The sequence below is a fragment of the Vespa crabro genome, chromosome 9, assembly GCF_910589235.1.
Source record: "Vespa crabro chromosome 9, iyVesCrab1.2, whole genome shotgun sequence".
NCBI classification, from domain to species: domain Eukaryota; kingdom Metazoa; phylum Arthropoda; class Insecta; order Hymenoptera; family Vespidae; genus Vespa; species Vespa crabro.
Window position 1 is genome coordinate 2,227,501 of NC_060963.1, and position 17,500 is coordinate 2,245,000.

Here is a 17,500-nt window from a genome sequence, read left to right on the forward strand (position 1 = left end):
CTATATCCACGTGGCTAACCTTGAACGTCGCCACGAGAACGATTTCTTCTCTTCGTCTTCACCTCGCGTTTTTCACTTCCGCGTCCTACAATCGAGATCCTACCGGCGAATTCGCCAACAGGTTCTTCTTTCTTTCTCTCTCTCTCTCTCTCTCTATGTGTGTGTGTGTGTGTGTGTGTCTGTCTCCTCCTTTTGCTTCCCCAGTTTTTCTTTCTTCCCTTTTCTAGGAAAAATCTTTCCTCGGAAAAAGTTTTGGACCGATGTTTAATGAGATACCAAGGTTCACGGATTTCTTTCAACTTTTTATCATCCTTTTTTCTACTCTTCATTCTTTACGAGAATTTATCTCGCTATAGTTCATTTAACTCTATTCTTTTACATATACATATATACACTACAGTGAATATTTTATTGTTTTATACAGATATGAATTTTGATTAATTCGAAATATATATTACAATAGAAATAATTATAGAATTAAAAATAACAGTAATTATAAAATTATTACGATTATTAATAATTATGATGATAAAAATTGTTGTATATTTGTAAAAATTTTAGAAAAAAATTAAAATGTAAATATAAATTTGAAATAATAAGTATTGAAAATATAAATGTATATATGTCTTTTTAAATTAGAAATTCTATACGAAAGAAAATTATACATAGCTCAAATTTTTCCGAGGAAGTCTTCTTCTTTTTCTTCGTCATCGTCGTCGTCTTAGTCGTCGTCGTCGTCGTCGTCGTCGTCGTTGAAGAAATTTCCTCGGCACGGACGTTCCACGAGGCTGACGCGCGCGCAGGTTTTCACGCATGACGCACCGCGTGGTACGCGAGCTCTTCTCTTCGTTTTTCGGGTCGCTCTTCGTTTGCTTCGCAGAACGCTTGAAACATTTCAGGACCCAACTACAAAACGAAAAAAGTTATCTCTTTTCTCTATCTCCTTTTATTTTGACTCTTGAAAAAAACAAAGAGAGAGAGAGAGAGAGAGAGAGATATCTTTCTTCTCTATTCGCTCTTTCTTTCGATCCTATCGTGAATTTGGGACAAGGTCGAGAAATAGTTTTCGCCGAATTGATCAATTTTTTTTCTTGTTTTTTTGTCTTCGTTTTTTTTCTTGTTTTTTTTTTTTTTTTTCTTTCTTTTTTTTTATGACAACAGATAATAGATTATAAAGCGATAGGAACAGTGATATTAAAAAAAAAAAAGAAAGGCCAATTAAAGAAATAAATAAAATGAACAAAATGAAATAAAATAAAAAAAAGGGACCTTCGAAAGGAGTTCGATCGAACTTGAAAAAATGATTGACTTATTTTCAATATATATATATATATATCGTATCATGATGGATATATATCATCTCTTGTATCACATCATATATATATATATATACATATATATATATATATTGTTCGGTACGTAGCCACGTTGATGTCACGAAGAGAAGAAGACGAATAGAAGAGAGACAGACGGACGCGAGTCAAGACCGAGAAACGTTTACGAGCTGTGATTTCCTCGTGGCATCATCGGAGGAGAGAGGCCTTTGCTTTTACTATCTGCCTTTGCCAATGCAAAGGCCACTGCTCTAACGACGTCAGGCATTCCCAAGCCGGCAGCAAATTGCGTCCGTGGCGAAGTATTCAACGCGAATGCCGAGGAAGAGCGAAAGAGAAGGAGAGACAGCGAGAGAGAGAGAGAGAGAGAGAAATTGACCGAGCCACTCGTCGAACTCTTCCAAGTAGCCACGCACTCGAATCTCTTTTCTTTTTAAATCTTCCGCCTCGAAACTTTAACTTTATCGCGATACCAATAAACTTTTCTTCATTGAATTTATAGATATTAGCAATTAAATTTATGATCGGCATCGATTAATTTTTTATATGTATATATATATATATATATATATATATATATACTTAATTTATAAATATAATAATTTATAAACAATATATATATATATATATATATATTTAATGATATAAGCTGATTTAATATGAGAGATTTGGCCGAGGAACAAAAATGGCGGCCCTTTCGTCGGTGAATATTCCGGGGCACCTTCGAAATAATTGTCGAGAATGAAATAGAAAGAGAGAGAGAGAAAACGAGAGATAGATAGAAAGAGAGAGAGAGAGAGAGAGAGAGAGAGAGAAAAGAAAAAAGAAGAGTAAAGAAAGGGAAGAATGAAAAAGAAAAAGGAAAAAGGCAAAAGGAAGGAAAAAAAAGAAAAAGCTGAGAGGAAGGAAAGCCGGCTCCCGGGATGCAGGTTTGAGAATGGCACGATAGGTCGACGAAGGTGGGTGGCATTCGGCGCGACTGTTTGAGGGAACAGGGGGACCCCTGGCGCCAGACAGCTGCCGCGTGTCTCGACCTCGCTCGTTCTCCTTTCCTCTTTCTCCTCTCCTCCTGTCTCTCGTCTCGCCACCACCCTCCTCTCTCTCTCTCTCTCTCTCTCTCTCTTTCTTACTCTGTTACTCTCTCCATACACTCTCTCTTTCTCTCTCTCTCTTTCTCTCTACGTTAACACGCATACACGTACGTGCTCGACTCGGCTTGCTATTTTATTGATTTATTTTGGCTCTAGCACTCTCTCTCTCTCTCTCTCTCTCTCTCTCCTTTCCTTTCCTTTCCTTTCCTTTCCTTCCTTCGTAGCAGACGATCGATCGATATACGATGTTGAATCTTATTCGTTCTATCCCTTTCTCTCTCTCTCTCTCTCTCTCTCTCTCTCTGTCTCTCTCTCTCTCATTTTAAATTTAATCCGGAGCATAATTTAATTATTACACGTTTAGAAATTTGAACGATTATGCATATATATATATATATATATATATATATATATATATATATATATATATGTATATGTATATATACGTATGTATGTGTATGTGTACGTAAGACGTCCTATCGTTTCAAAATGATTAATCGAGATATTTCACGTATAAAACGTACCGATCATTTATCAGAAGAAGATTCTTCTCTATTTCTATCTTTTTTGGCCTCGGTCTACCTACTCGACGCGCGGCATATTGGCCAATATCTTCGTTTCGACGTGGGTCGTCCTCTTCATAGTTTTGCTTAGGATACAATTCCGCCATTTCCTTTTTTTCTCTCTCTCTTCCTATCCATTCCTTCGTCTCCTCCTCTCTCCTCCCCACTCAGTTCCCTCACCATCTCGATGAATTACGCGAAGAACGTGACATTAAATATGCAGATATCATATAAATACATACATATATGTGTGTGGTTGTGTGTGTGTGTGTGTGCGTATGTGTATACACTTAGACACGTACATGCATAACCGATTTTACTTTAATGCACGTGTGCTTATGTTTGTGCACGTATGATATGTATGTGTTTGTAGCTTAGTTGGTTCACGAGCATAATGTATTAGCGTAATATTAACGAGGATAATACAAAAAAGGAAACCGTGAGAAAAGGAACGAGTTAAACCAAATTTCGTTATGAGACCCTTGAAATCTCTTCGAAACGGGAGGATAGGATTATGTCTCTCTGAAACACCCACGTATTCTCCTGTTGCTCCGCAACAGGTTGTTCTCTCTCTCTCTCTTTCTCTGCTTGCTCTCTCACTCGTTCGCTTCTCTTTTCTCTTCCTCTCACGAGATCCGAACACCCTCGAGTCAGAATGGCAGACTCATTACGTCCTTTTCCTTTTATTTTCTCTTCTTCTTCTTCTTCTTCGTATTCTTCTTCTTCTTCTTCTTCTTCTTCTTTCTTTCAATAATGTCTCTGTGTGCATCTCTATATCTTTTCTCTTTCTTTCTTTTTCTCTCTTTCTCTCTCTCTTTCATTCAACAGGCGATCAAACACCGGTATATCCTTTACTTTCTCCGGGAGTTTATCTGAATATCTCTAAACCGATCGTAACACATATATCGTATTATCGAATCGTATTGTATTATCGTATTAATAGATAAAAAAGAAAAATAAAAAAGAAAAAAAAAGAAAAGAAAAGAAAAAGAAAAGGATAAACGTCGCAAAAATTGAAAAGCGAAATGAATGGAACTCGAGATTCTCTCTCTCTCTCTCTCTCTCTCTCTCTCTCTCTCTCTTTCTTTTTTCTCCTTTTTTTTTCGACGAGTTATCCGAGCAAGAAGGTCAAGGTCGGTCTTGGGAAAGTTCGATCGAAGTCCTTAAAGGGGAGATATCTCTTCCAAGAGGAAGTAACAGCTTCCGCGATTTAATTTTTAGACATCCATTGATCTCAGTTGCTTTTTTTTTCTTCTTTTTTTTTTTTTTTCTTGCGGAAAACGATGCTACTCGCGTAATGGATTTTTCCTCGATTCTTTTTATTTCTCTCTCTCCCCCCCTCTCTCTCTCCCCCTCTCTCTCACTCTCTTTTCTTCGTGATTCATTCGGAATCGATGGCCGATCGGTCACGTTTGCCTTCGTCTTCCTCGAAATCAATCGGTCGAATCGATCGCGTTGCATCAGTTACTCCTCATCGTCGTTCACTCGGTCGAACTGGAAAATAGAGGAAGAAGAACTTCGTGATCGAGTGCACGAGCTGTAAGCTCTTCGCGTACCAATGGAAAAAGAACGACAACGAGATCGACGGCATGTTAGAAAAAGATGAAGAAGACGAAGAAAAAGAAGAAGAAGAAGAGAGCTCGAGGAGGAGGAGGAGAAGAAGGAAGAAGAAGAAGAAGAAGAAGAAGAAGAAGAAGAGGAGGAGGAGAAGGAGGGTATGCGGCATGAAATCGAATTGGATCAGGCCACTTGAGAGAAGCCGGAATGAAATCGCGGCGCGAATAAGCCTCTTAATAAAATGAAGGACTGATTGCTCGACGACGACGACGTCGTTTTAGCCATCTTCCTTCTGCTACCGTACCTATTCAGTTTCTCTCTTTCTTTCTTTCTTTCTCTCTTTCTCTCTCTCTCTATCTCTGTCTGTCTGTCTGTCTGTCTGTCTGTCTGTCTGTCTGTCTCTCTTTCTGTTTCTTTCTTTTGTATACAAGAGATCCGTTTAGGTCGACGGCCTCGATCCTTCGATCGAAGTGAAAATAGATCCAGAAGTGGTACTACTCTTCGTTTAACTATATATCATCGTTATGTACTTTTACGCCGTTGGTAAAGATGAAAAACTAATATCACGGAGAAACTAATCCTACTCATCCATATTGTCACTTTAGCAATCGCATACTCTCGTCTCTTTCTTTCTCTCTTTCTCTTTCTCTTTCTCTCTGTTGTGTCTCAATACGTTTACTTAATCATTTGATTTATTGAAGTCATTACAACGTTTCAACGATAAAAATAGGATTAGTTATTTTTATATTTATTTATTTATTTATTATTTTTTTTTCTCCCCCGTTTTTTTCTGTCTTCATTCATATTGTACGTAATTAAATTTTTTCTTTTTTTTTTTTTTTTTTTTCTTTTATTTTTTCGTCAGATAAATTTCCACGAGCGACGACGTGCTCTGATAAAAAGAGGCTAAAACGTGAAAATGATATCTACAGAGACAAACGCGTATTAAAGTCTTGCGCTCTGTTTATGAATAGGTAACGTCATGGATTTTAACTGTGAATTGTCGAGTCAATAATTACACGATGAAATTCGAGTCACGTCTCTTTGCGAAGGACATACTTTCGTAAAAAAAAAAAAAAAAAAAAAAAAAAAAAAAAAAAAAAAAAAAAAAAATCGCGAAACGAAAAACGTGAAAAAAAATTAACAACGATTTTTTCTTAATCCCTTTTTTTCTTTTCTTTTCTTTTCTTTTCTTTTCTCTCTCTCTCTCTCTCTCTCTCTCTCTTTTTTCTTTTCTTTTTTTTCTTTAATAAAAACATGTCACGTATAGTTCCGTCAGAATTATTTATAGACGACGAGTAATAATATCGCATTAAAATACTTCTCTATTTCGTATACGTAATCTCAATTATCGATAACTAATTCGATAACGGTTTATCATTTCTATCGATCGTTATTATAATTTCGATGGTCTTTCGATTAGTTACGTTCAAATTTACAAATTTTCCTTGTACAATTATAAAAGCGCGCGCGCGCACGAACGATCGTAATCGCTCTTAACCTTACGCTCTTCCCCGTTATAAGATAGGAATTTATCGGAACGTACAAACAAGCGTGTCGTTCTTGTCGTTCTCGTCGTTCTCGTCGTTGTCGTCGTTGTTGTCATCGTCGTCCTCTTCGTCATCGACAAACTAAATTAATAAAACCCACAAGTAGTATACGCACGTACTCACGTACTCAATGATACATAAGTACGTTCATTTATATAATTACATATACGATATTTTCCATGAAAAACGATGACACGATCTCGATTAAACGAATAATTAAATCACAATGAATTCCCACGTTCGAACGGAATAAATTTTTCTCCGAAACATAGTTAAAGAGAAAAAAAGAAAAAGAGAGAGAGAGAGATAAGATGGCGGCCATCCATCAAAATTCGCATGTCTCTTTACGCGAAATTTCATTCTCACAATTCCTTTATCATCAAAGTTTCGTAAATTTTGTATGACTATTTCCGTTTTCAAGGAGACCGACACATTCATTGGAAATCATCTTTAATCTATCTCCATTCGTATATATATATATATACAAACACATGCACAAATATAAAAGTATACATGTATATACCTAAGTATATGTAATTAAGTATCTACTAATATATCGGTTTAATTAATAATTATATTCGAGGGATCAATAAACTTTTCATAAAATTTACTAACCATTGACAATTTTTTTTTATTTCTTAATTTTCCTTTAAAATCGTAAATCTATCATTTCGTGCGTTGTTAATCGATTTGAAAACGTGCCTGTCCACGAGACGAAATGCATTCGATCAAATGGTGTTGATCGAATAAACATAAAAAAAAAAAAGAAAAAAAATCTTTCTGAATGAGACCAAAAGTAGAGTTACCAACGTAAAACAAAAAGAAAATAAACAAAAAAGGAAGAAGAAAAAAGAAGAGAAAAACTTTCTCTCCGAGAAGAGAAAAAAAAATATATTTTTCTTAGGTGTCTCTTATTTTTTTTTTCTTTTTTTTTTTTTTCTTTTTCTTTAACAAGCTAATAATCAGAGTTTGGGCTACGCCAATGGGTCCGAAAGCATCCTCTCGATCGGTCACGATCTTTTCGTTGGGACCGGTCCGGCTCGTTCTTGTGAATGGTCGAAGAGATAGTGAAAAGGAGCAGGGAGAGGTAAAGAGATGTGGGAGGAGGGAATACGAAAGGGGGGGATAGGAGGGGACTGTGCAGGCGCCTTTCGTTAATGTCGTCGTCGTATCGAGACGAGATTGAATTTCCACGGGGGCCTTCGGCTTAAGTATCTTCTCTCTCTCTTTCTCTCTCTCTCTCTCTCTCTTTCTCAGTCTCTTTCTCGGCCATGTGTTTCCATCTTCCGCTCCGCCCACGCGCTAAGCCCACGTCTACTTGCGGACAGATTTCGAATGGGAACTTATGCGCGATTATTCGTTGGTTAATAAGAGTGTGTAACCGATAAATGGGACGCGAATGTCAGAGACGTTTAAAAGGCGATAATCGTAGATAAACTTACAAGTACTCGTAGTTCTCTTTTTCTCTCCATATATCTATCTATCTCCTTACTTTTACTCTCTCTCTCTCTCTCTCTCTCTCTCTCCTTCCCTATCTAACTATCCATCTATCTATCTTTTTCTCTCTATCTCTACATTTCTACTTAGAGGAGGAAAGAAGCGTATAACAATAATGATAATAACGATCGGAGAATCGGTATATAATCGATATATAATCGGTAAACGGCGCCTTTCACGGATCGGAATCGCGTGGGTGACTCGCGTCTCCTTTCTATGTATGTATGTATGTATGTATCTATGTATGTATATACGTATATACTACTACGTATACTCTCGATTGAGGCGAGGCAACGAAGCGCGGCAAGTAGCCTGACTACTACTATTACTATTACTACTATTACTACTACTACTACTGATACTACTACTACTACTACTACTACTACTACTACTACTACTACTACTACTACTACTACTACTACTACTACTACTACTACTACTACTACTACATTTATTCTTGCGAGACGATAATATCGGCTTAGGCTGTTAACTGTGTATTAGGAAACGAGGTTATCGAAAAAGTCGCGAGAGCTTTCGCTTAGAAAACGTGAGTTAATATAACGTCGTAATAATGTTGATACTTTCGTAGATTCTTTCTCCTTTGTAAATAATAAACATTTGAATAATTTAAACCAAAACCGTTCTTAAAATCGTTCTTAACTCGTCACTATATTCAACGTCGAAGTAAAGTATTTATAAGATACTTAGGAGGAGGAAAATTTGTATGACGATATTATCGTATATCTATCGTGTTATTTCCTTTATTACAGAAAATTCTCTTGAAAGCTTATCGAGCCATTTTCTAAGAGTTTCCTCGTAAGCAATTTTCCATTGGTTCTTCTTCTTTCTCTCATCTTTCGATATCTCTTCGGAAGTATAGTTAAACTCGCGTCAAGTGGAAACGCAGCTTTATGAGCGCGATCGCAGAGAGAAAGAGAGTGAAAGAGAGAAAGAGAAAGAGAGAGAGAGAGAGAAAACAGTAGGAGTGTTACAGAGAGGCTGATCGCACGCGCGTTCGTTGGTACGCGAACGAAGACGAGAGGAGAGGAGAGACAAGGGAATAGAAATACTCAGGAATTAAGCCGCGCACGCGTAACTCCAAGCACATATGTATGTATGTATGTATGTACGTATGTATGTACGCGTATATGTATGCTTATGCACGCGCTAATTGCTCCATGCAATTTTGCCATGCGTTCCAGATTTTCCTCGATCATTTTATCTCTATCTTTCCCTATTTTTCTTTTCTCTCTCTTTTTCTGTTTTTCTTTCTTTCCTTTTCTCAACCTCTCCTTCCTACCCTTTCTCTCTCTCTCTCTCTCTCTCTCTCTCTCTCTCTCTCTGTCTGTCGATATTGACAGAAAAAAAAAAAAAAGAAAACTAAAATTATCTTGTCACAAGTACGTTAGACAGGTGGTGATCCAACCAATCAAGTCGATACATACATACATACATACATATTACATATGTGTATCGCATGTGCAAAAGCCCAATTAACATTCTTTAATACTACTAATCGAATAGTGTTTAGGGCAATCATGATAATTTTCCCAGAATTGAATTTCTCATTATAACAAATACCGTTGGATTTTGTTAGAACGGTCCGGTGATCGTGAGTTAAAAGATCCTTACGCAATAAATATTTCTTCCTTTTTTTTGTTTGTTTGTTTGTTTGTTTATTTGTTTATTTGATTGTTTAGTTTTCTTTTCTTTCTTTTCCTTTTCTTTCTTTTTTTATTTTTTTTTTTTCTTCTTTTCTACGTTAACTGGCCAACGTTATACGACACGATCGATATGAAAATTTATATAAATCGATATCTTAAGCCACTGCTTACGTGCGTTTCTTCATCTTCATCTTCATCTTCTTTCTTCTAACTTCTTCCATTTCTTTTTCTTTTTCCAATGTATATACACCGTTTCGTTGTCCCCTCGAAAGCGAGCACAGAGAGAGAGAAAGAGAGAGAGAGAGAGAGAGAGAGAGAGAGAGAGAGAAGAAAGACATTCCTCCCGTTTCGTCTTTACGACGAGTCGTCTCCCCCAATCCCATCTCCTTCCCCTCTCCATCCCATTTCCCCTCATCCTCCTTCTTCTTCTCCTCTTCCAGAATGTCCAATGTTCTCATGGATTCGTAGATTTTTATCGTTCTTCTTGCGCGCTTACTCTAAGCTCTCGTTCACGTTTATTATTCCATATAGAAAAATTTTCGTCGCTTTAGCCTTAAAAAAAAAAAAAAAAAAAAAAAAAAAAAAAATTCTGGATCATACAAAACTCGTTTGAAAGATCCTTTTCTATATTACGACGAACGAAGACGATACTTCCACCCCCCACCCCCGTGTTCTTTCGTTCGTACATTCGTTCGTACGTTCGTTCTTTCTCTCTTTCTTTCTTTCTTTCTTTCGTTTCTGACGTAACTCAATCGACTTCGTAAGATCGAATAGAACGCGACACGAAAGCTATGCGAATGTGAGAAGTACGCGGCCGAGTTCCCTTCGTTCTTACACCACTGCCTGTCTGCGCTCTTGCAAAATTACCGAACGCGATCTCAAAGTGCATATCTCGAGCATGCTTCGAAAGGAGGAAAGAGGAGGAGGAGGAGGAGGAGGAGGAGGAGGAGATGGAGGTGGGGAGGATATATCTCGGAAGCAAAGAAAAAGAGAGAAAGAGCTGACTGTGACGTTCGACACAAACCTGCGAAAAAAAAGATGTATACTCTCTCTCTCTCTCTCTCTCTATATATATATATATATATATATATATATATATTATATATATATATACTACCATTTCATATACACTGAAAAGAAATGGCATATTATTTACGCGCTTTTCTAATAATACTTGTGTATATGTTCTCACGTATGGCGTTAGCACGTTTATGTACATATAATATATATATATATATATGTATATATATATATGCATGCACACGCGGTCGTGTTTATATAGGGTTAAAGAATTGTCCGGCAGGGCGGAGGAGGAGCGGCGGCAGCGGGACTGGGAGGGGTGGGGGCAGTGCAGCGGCGTACAGAGGACAGGAGGTCGTAGAAGGACGTGGTAGCAGCGTGCGTGGTTGAGACGATGCCGGATAGTGGGGGAGGGGGGACTCTAACTTAACTGGAGGGGAGGTAGTACGGTTGGAGCAAAGCTATCGGGTGATCAAGCGAGTCCAAGAGTGGTGGGAGCGCCACTGTAGAATGGTGGAGGGGGGTAAGCGGCGAATCGTGCGAGCAAAAGAGAGAGAGAGAGTGAGAGAGAGAGAGAGAACGAGACGAGTTCGCTGGGACTGGGGAAAAGGTGAGGAGAGGAGAGAAGGAAAAGAGAGGTTAGGCGGCGCCTGGTATGTGGCGCCTTCACTGGCGTCGGGCCATCTTTTATTCTGCCATTACAAAGAGTCAACACGTATCTTATATAGCCAAGCACGGTCGTCCTCTCTTCGGTACATATATACGAAAGCTCCTTCACGGGTGTATGATATCATTGTGTTTTCCATGTTTTACGACCACGCTAGCGGGACTTAACCTTTTCTCTCTTTTGTTTCCTTTCTTTTCTTTTTTCCTTTCTTTCTTTCTTTCTTTCTACTCTTTCTCTCTCTCTCTCTCTCTCTCTCTCTTTATTCTTCCTTTTTTTTTCTTTCTTTCTTTCTTTCTTTCTTTCTTTTTTTATCGTACTTCTCTTCTGCAAATCCTTTTCTGTGTTATATCGTAGAAAGCACGATTCTTTGAAATCGTTCCAATTAATTTGTTTACATAAATCGTTTCTTTGTAAATAAATCGCGATCGATTCTCGTCGATATCGTAATTTAATTAATTCTTTATGGAGAGATTTATTATGTCAATAGAATCATTTCTATGTTCTATGTTCTCTCTCTCTCTCTCTCTCTCTCTCTTTCCCTATAATATCTTCTTACTCTTCACGATATCTATCTATCTATCTATATATATATATATATATATCGTTGCCATTCAAATTTGCTCGTGCAGAATTTATTTATCGTAATTATATAGAACACCATGGCGTTCGCCATTGAAATGGAAAGAAAATCATGACGGGTTTGAAACATTTTGACAAATTTTTTAAGGCAAAACTGAAGAAGATAAAATACAATATGATACGATACATGTATCTATACATAGATACATACATACGTACATATAAATTGCATTTGATTTCTAATTAAATCCATTGAATTTGATTTCTAATTAAATTCGTTCACTTGGAAAGGTGATCCCATATTTAATTTCAAAGGTTCACTTCCGTCAATCGCATTTAGTTTAAATAGACTTTATATTTTTGTGTATGAAAAAAACAAAAAAAAAAAAAAAAAAAAGAAAGAAAAAAAAGAAAGAGAGAGAGGGAGAGAGAGAAAAGAATAAAAAAAGAAACATATTAAAAATAATAAAAAGAAAATGCATATATAAATGAAGAAAAAGAAGGAACCAGACATCGATCATTATTCCCTCGACGTTTTCTCAAGGGACTTCCCGAGATGGAAAAGCACGACGACGACGATGACGATGACGTTGACGACGTTGACGACGTTGACGACGTTGACGACGATTATATTAATTTTAGTCGGACCACTAATTTTAGAAATACTCGCGCGTTTACATAGCGGATCTGCGATATACCGCATGCGTCCACAAACACATACACTCACACATAGAGAAAGAGAAAGAGAAAGAGAGACATAGATACATACACATAGAGAAAAAGAAAGAGAGAGAGAGAGAGAGAGAGACACATGCGACCGTTCTTCTTCCACCTTACCAACGATTTTAATATGTCGACCGATACACCACTATAAACATCGTTTATGACTATACCAATCTTACATGGTATTCATTTCACGTACCATAATACACGGATACGTATGACGTCGCGAAGTATTTGCGCGTGAGCGCACTACCAAAAGACCGTGGGCGTTCTCAGGAAAGAAGGAAATGCAAAACGTTAAGATGAAAGAAAACGACAGAGACAAAATGTAGACACATATACTCACATATATCATTCACTTTATATATATATATATATATTGTTTATTAACAATAAGACGTACTTTCGGTGAGAATAAGCGTGTAAAAGCACGTGGAATAATTTTTCGAGATAGCTAGCAAGAGAGAAAGAGAAAAATTAAGAAACATTTTACGGCTTTGGTCGTGTTTATTTCTTCTTCTTCTCCTTTTTTTTACCTTCTTCTTTTTTATTTTTTGTCGTTTTTTTTTCCTTCATATAATATATGCATGTTGCCGGATAGAAGAGGATAAGATATTCGTGAAAGACGTCGACGAATGCATCGTCGATTCACCTGTCGCTCAGTAGAGACAGCGATCTATAGATCAAAACAGCAATTTATAGATCAAAAGCGAAGGGGATAAAAGTTTCATTTTCCTGTTTCTCTCTCGCTCCCTCTCTCTTTCCTTCTTCTTTTTTTTTTTCTTTTTTTTTTCTTTTCTTTTTTTTTATTTCCTATGTCTATCATCGATCGCAGCTATACCGCAGAAACTACGATATAAGAGTTTATTCCTCCCGTTCCGTGTAATTTTTATCTTTGACGAAGCTAGAGTTATTTCAATCCTTCGATATTACAATTTCAATCGATTGGTTCATAATCGTCGTCGTCATTTGTACGTCTCACTTCGCTAAGATGCATTAGAAGCCGATATGGTGGATATCTGAAACGAGAGAAAAAAAAAAAGAAAAAAGAAAAAGGAGAAAGGATCAAGAAAGGAAAAATTAAAAGCAAAAGAAGAAGAAATAAGAAAAAAAAAAAAAAAAAATAAAATAGATAAGGAAAAAAATCTTTTCGAACCTCTTCTGAAAGTTCTTCTTTTTCTTCTTCTTCTTCTTCTTCTTGCGGACCTTCAGGAGGGGAACTTCAAGGTAAACAGCGCGACGGACATACGAACTTGTTCGTAAAATTTCTCTTTGGTTTTCTTCGTTATAATGTGCGAAGGTCACGACGAAAATGATCCCTGTCCTTTCCCTCCCTATCCACAATCCCTATAAGCCCAGTATGCCGATCACATCGTGTTCTTGCGCCAATGATCATTATCGTATCCATAAAGGCGCGAGGAATGAGCGAGCGAGCCAACGAGCGAATCGATCTTTGATTCGATCGAATCATTTCAACCTTTTTTTTCTCTTCTTTTTCTCTCCCTTTTTTTATGTATATATATATATATATATATATATATATATATATATATATATATGGATACACACATGTATAGATGTAGACCACCGTGAATCATACTGGCGTGTAAAGGAATGCCGTTTAAACGTTTTTCGTTCTCGTTCCTAGTTTGTCTATCTCAGCGTGGTACCTCGTTTTTTTTCCCCTCCCTTCCAGTAATCTGTTCCGGACTTTTATCACTTATGTACAACTTCTGACGAACTCAAACGCAAGTCTGTATATATATATATATATATATACATATATATATATATGTTTATGTATGTATATTAGCTACACATAACGTATGCAGATCCATAGTATAAATGTGTGTATGTATGTATATATATATATATATATTGGTTAGCATAAACGATCAGGTCATTACGCGGTTACTACGTTAGTCGTGTCGGGGTAGGGGGGGGGGAGGGGGTAGTGTGTTGTACATAACTAGTTTCGACTACGAAGTTGCCTTCGCCCTCGATCGATCCGTCGCCTGCGAAAGCGTTCAAAGAGAGGAGGAAAAAAAAAAAGAAGGAAAAGATATAAAAAGAGAGCTTACGATCTTTTTAACAAATGTTGCTTTCAAGAAGATAAAGAAGCAATCAAAGTTTCGTTTCGTTTAAGTTATATTCGAAGTTTATTTCGTTTAATTTAGTTTTATACCTATCTCTTCTTTTGTTTGTTTTGCTTTTTTTTTTTCTTTCTTATTTCTTCTTCTTCTTTTTTTTTCTTTTTTAACTTACTTTCCCTTTGTTTCCTTTCAAAGTCGCGAAAAGAAAATTTTCCATTTATCGACACGGTCGGTAAAACAGAGTAACATGCTATATCACATCTATACATGTATATATATATGTATGTATGTATGTATGTTTGTATGTTGTACGTACGTACCCACGTAATCGGGGACCACACACGTCGCAATGAAGTTACGCGAGGAATCGAAAGCGCAACACATAATGGGATGGCAATCAATTTTTGGAGCTCGATGGCACGCGTGGCACCGTGCCTCAAGCTCACCCGATCCGTCACTGGCTACGATACAGGCGCCACTAGCCGAGTACGGTTTGTCCTCTTATCACGGACAAACAACGTTCCTCTAAACTCCGTCGTCTTCGTTTTCGTCTTCGTCGTCTTCGGTATACTCGTATCGCTGAACACTCGTCTATTTAACGAGAGACACACATACGCGCACGCACGCACGCACGATCACACGCGTATACATACATACGCATACCCAACGTGTACGCATACGTCGTTCGCCGGCACCACGCTATTCAGGCGCGTGCTGCGCGTTGCGTATTTTTAATCGTCGCGTACTCTCACCGATGGACCGACCGTCCGGATATATGTGTACTCACTGTTCGCATAACTCGAGATCCCTCTTGTATATTTTTCCTCTGTAAAAAATTTTACTTAAAAAAGGAAAGAAATAAAATAAATGAAAATATAAAGAAGGAAGAAATAAATAAAAAATAATTCAAATAAAATAAATAAATAAAAAAGATCTAGAAAGACAATCGGAGAAAATATTTTTCAGATATAACTTACTTATATCCGATTTCGATTCGTCAATCGCTTCTGTCCTCTCGTCGTATACCTATATCTACAATAATTATACGACCAACGATTAAGACTCGCACGATGTAAACCGTTCGTTCGATCGTAAAAAAAAAGAAAAGAAAAAAGAGAGGAAAAAAAAGAAAAGGAAAAAAGAAAAAAAGAAAAAAAGAAAAATATTCGATAGACATTTTCCCATTAAAATAAATATTTCTTGAGAAAGATAAAAGGGACGTGGTTCGTGGTTCGGTGATTACGTTACTGGTATAGAAGAATCGTAGGTTATGTCGAACCGGCAGCCGGTCGTTGCGCTCGGGCGATCATCGCATATATACATACATACATGTGTACGTACGTAGGTGTACAACGTACCTATGTAATATAGAATAAACGTAGTATACGTCGAAACGACGACGACGTCGTCGTCAACGACGGGTGCGTCGGTGGCCGGCTTTCTCGTCGCATGGTACGCGCGTTCGTTAGGTATGCGACACGTATGGCGTACCTACACCCAGTCGAGCTGCCGTACGCTCGTAGAAAGGCCGTTTGAAGGACAAGGGTCACGTCTGAACAACGATACATATGTATGTATACATATATCGTATATGTGGATATATACAAACATGCATGTATATATATATATATATATCATTAATCGTATAATGTTATATGTATTGTGTATGATATATATATATATATATATATGAATGCGTTATATATATGTATACATAATTATATATACATAGTATATATATATATATATAACATATATACGCGATGCTGCACCGGCCACTGCCTTTTCCACCTTTACCTGTATAATAGTAGCCGGCTCCGTTGCATTTCCCGCGTGCGCCCGCTAGTACGCGCGCGCGGACACGATTCCTCTCTCTCTCTCTCTCTCTCTCTCTCTCTCTCTCTCTCTTTCTCTCTCTCTCTCTCTCTCTCTCTCTCTCTCTCTCTCTTTTAGCTCGTGTCACGTCCAAGCGTGTTTATTACCTGCCACAGTAATTAACGATGCCTTCGGTCGATAGAATACGCTTCGTGGGTGGTATAAGGAGGTTAGAATTCTTTTACAAACGTTTTATCTTTAAACGCTTCTTAAGAAACTTGAATAATCATCCAAATGGCGGCGCCAATTTTAATATCGCTTTCATTAATATTTCTCTATTCGTTTGTTTGATTGAATCAGAGAAAAAGAGAGAGAGAGAGAAGAGAGAGTGAGTGGAAAGGAGGTAGTTAGACGGGGGTAAGAATGATTTAAGTTTGAGGAGAGAAGACATCGTCAAGTTGTGCTCTCTCTCTCTCTCTCTCTCTCTCTCTCTCTCTCTCTCTCTCTCTCTCTTTCTCTTTATCCGATACGTTTAAAAGAAAGAGAGAGACGCGTTTTAATGGCTCGCAGCACGCACGATTCTTGCGTAGTCGTGTGCTGCGAACGGCCGACTCGCCGACGGCCGCAACAACACGCCGTGTCGTAAGTGCGGCACCTACGGTTACGCAGTTACTACTTTGCTTGGCCGTGCCAAGGTTGGGAACCTTATCTGAGAGAGCTTCAGGGTGTTTGACCCAACTGGGAAAACACATTGGCACTCGCGCGACGCTTTGCGTTTCGTCCTCTCTCTCACACTCTCTCTCTTTCTCTCTCTCTCTCTCTCTCTCTCTTTCACTCAGTCAGTCACTCACTTATTCTCTTCAATGCTACTACTCCGCCCGAGTCTCTTTCTCTCCTCGTCGATATCCTTAAAGCCTCGTCCACAATCGTCCTTTGTTCTCGATATACGTTCGAACGGGATAAGATCGATGAGAACGGGTGCTTGCTTTCTCTCTTTTCCTTTCTTTCTTTCTATCTTTGTTTCTCTTATTCTCTTCTTCCATTCCCTCGAACGCAAACATTATTCGTTACTAACAAAAATCCATAGATATATCCTAACCTCTAACGTTCTTTTTCAATTACGAGAGGATTTAATTGATAAAACACATATTACAAGTCTCAATTTGTACGTAATATCATCATGATTTTATAGAAAGTATATTAATATTATCGATTGATTACTTGATCGTTGGGAATATTTCGTTCATTTCATATTTATAATTTTCCCTTTTCTTTTCTATTTTTTTTTTTTTTTTCGTTTCGTCCTCGTCTACCTTTTTTTACTCTTCGCCTTCGTCTTCTTTCTCC

General features: G+C 37.6%; 1 protein-coding gene and 1 long non-coding RNA gene across 3 annotated transcripts in view; one reads left to right on the forward strand and one right to left on the reverse strand.

The window, feature by feature from the left end:
- LOC124426915 overlaps window positions 1-17,500 on the forward strand; it is a 41,751-nt gene that overhangs the window by 18,447 nt on the left and 5,804 nt on the right. The gene's annotated exons all lie outside the window — the stretch shown is intronic.
- On the reverse strand, window positions 12,575-16,258 carry LOC124426918. 2 transcript variants are annotated; one of them, XR_006942836.1, is made up of 5 exons: window positions 16,136-16,258; window positions 15,316-15,890; window positions 14,659-15,164; window positions 13,402-13,592; window positions 12,575-13,264 (listed from the first exon to the last, which is right to left on the reverse strand). It is a non-coding gene; the product is annotated as an uncharacterized LOC124426918 (long non-coding RNA). The 2 variants fall into 2 exon arrangements; XR_006942835.1 differs by having other exon boundaries at window positions 14,659-15,890.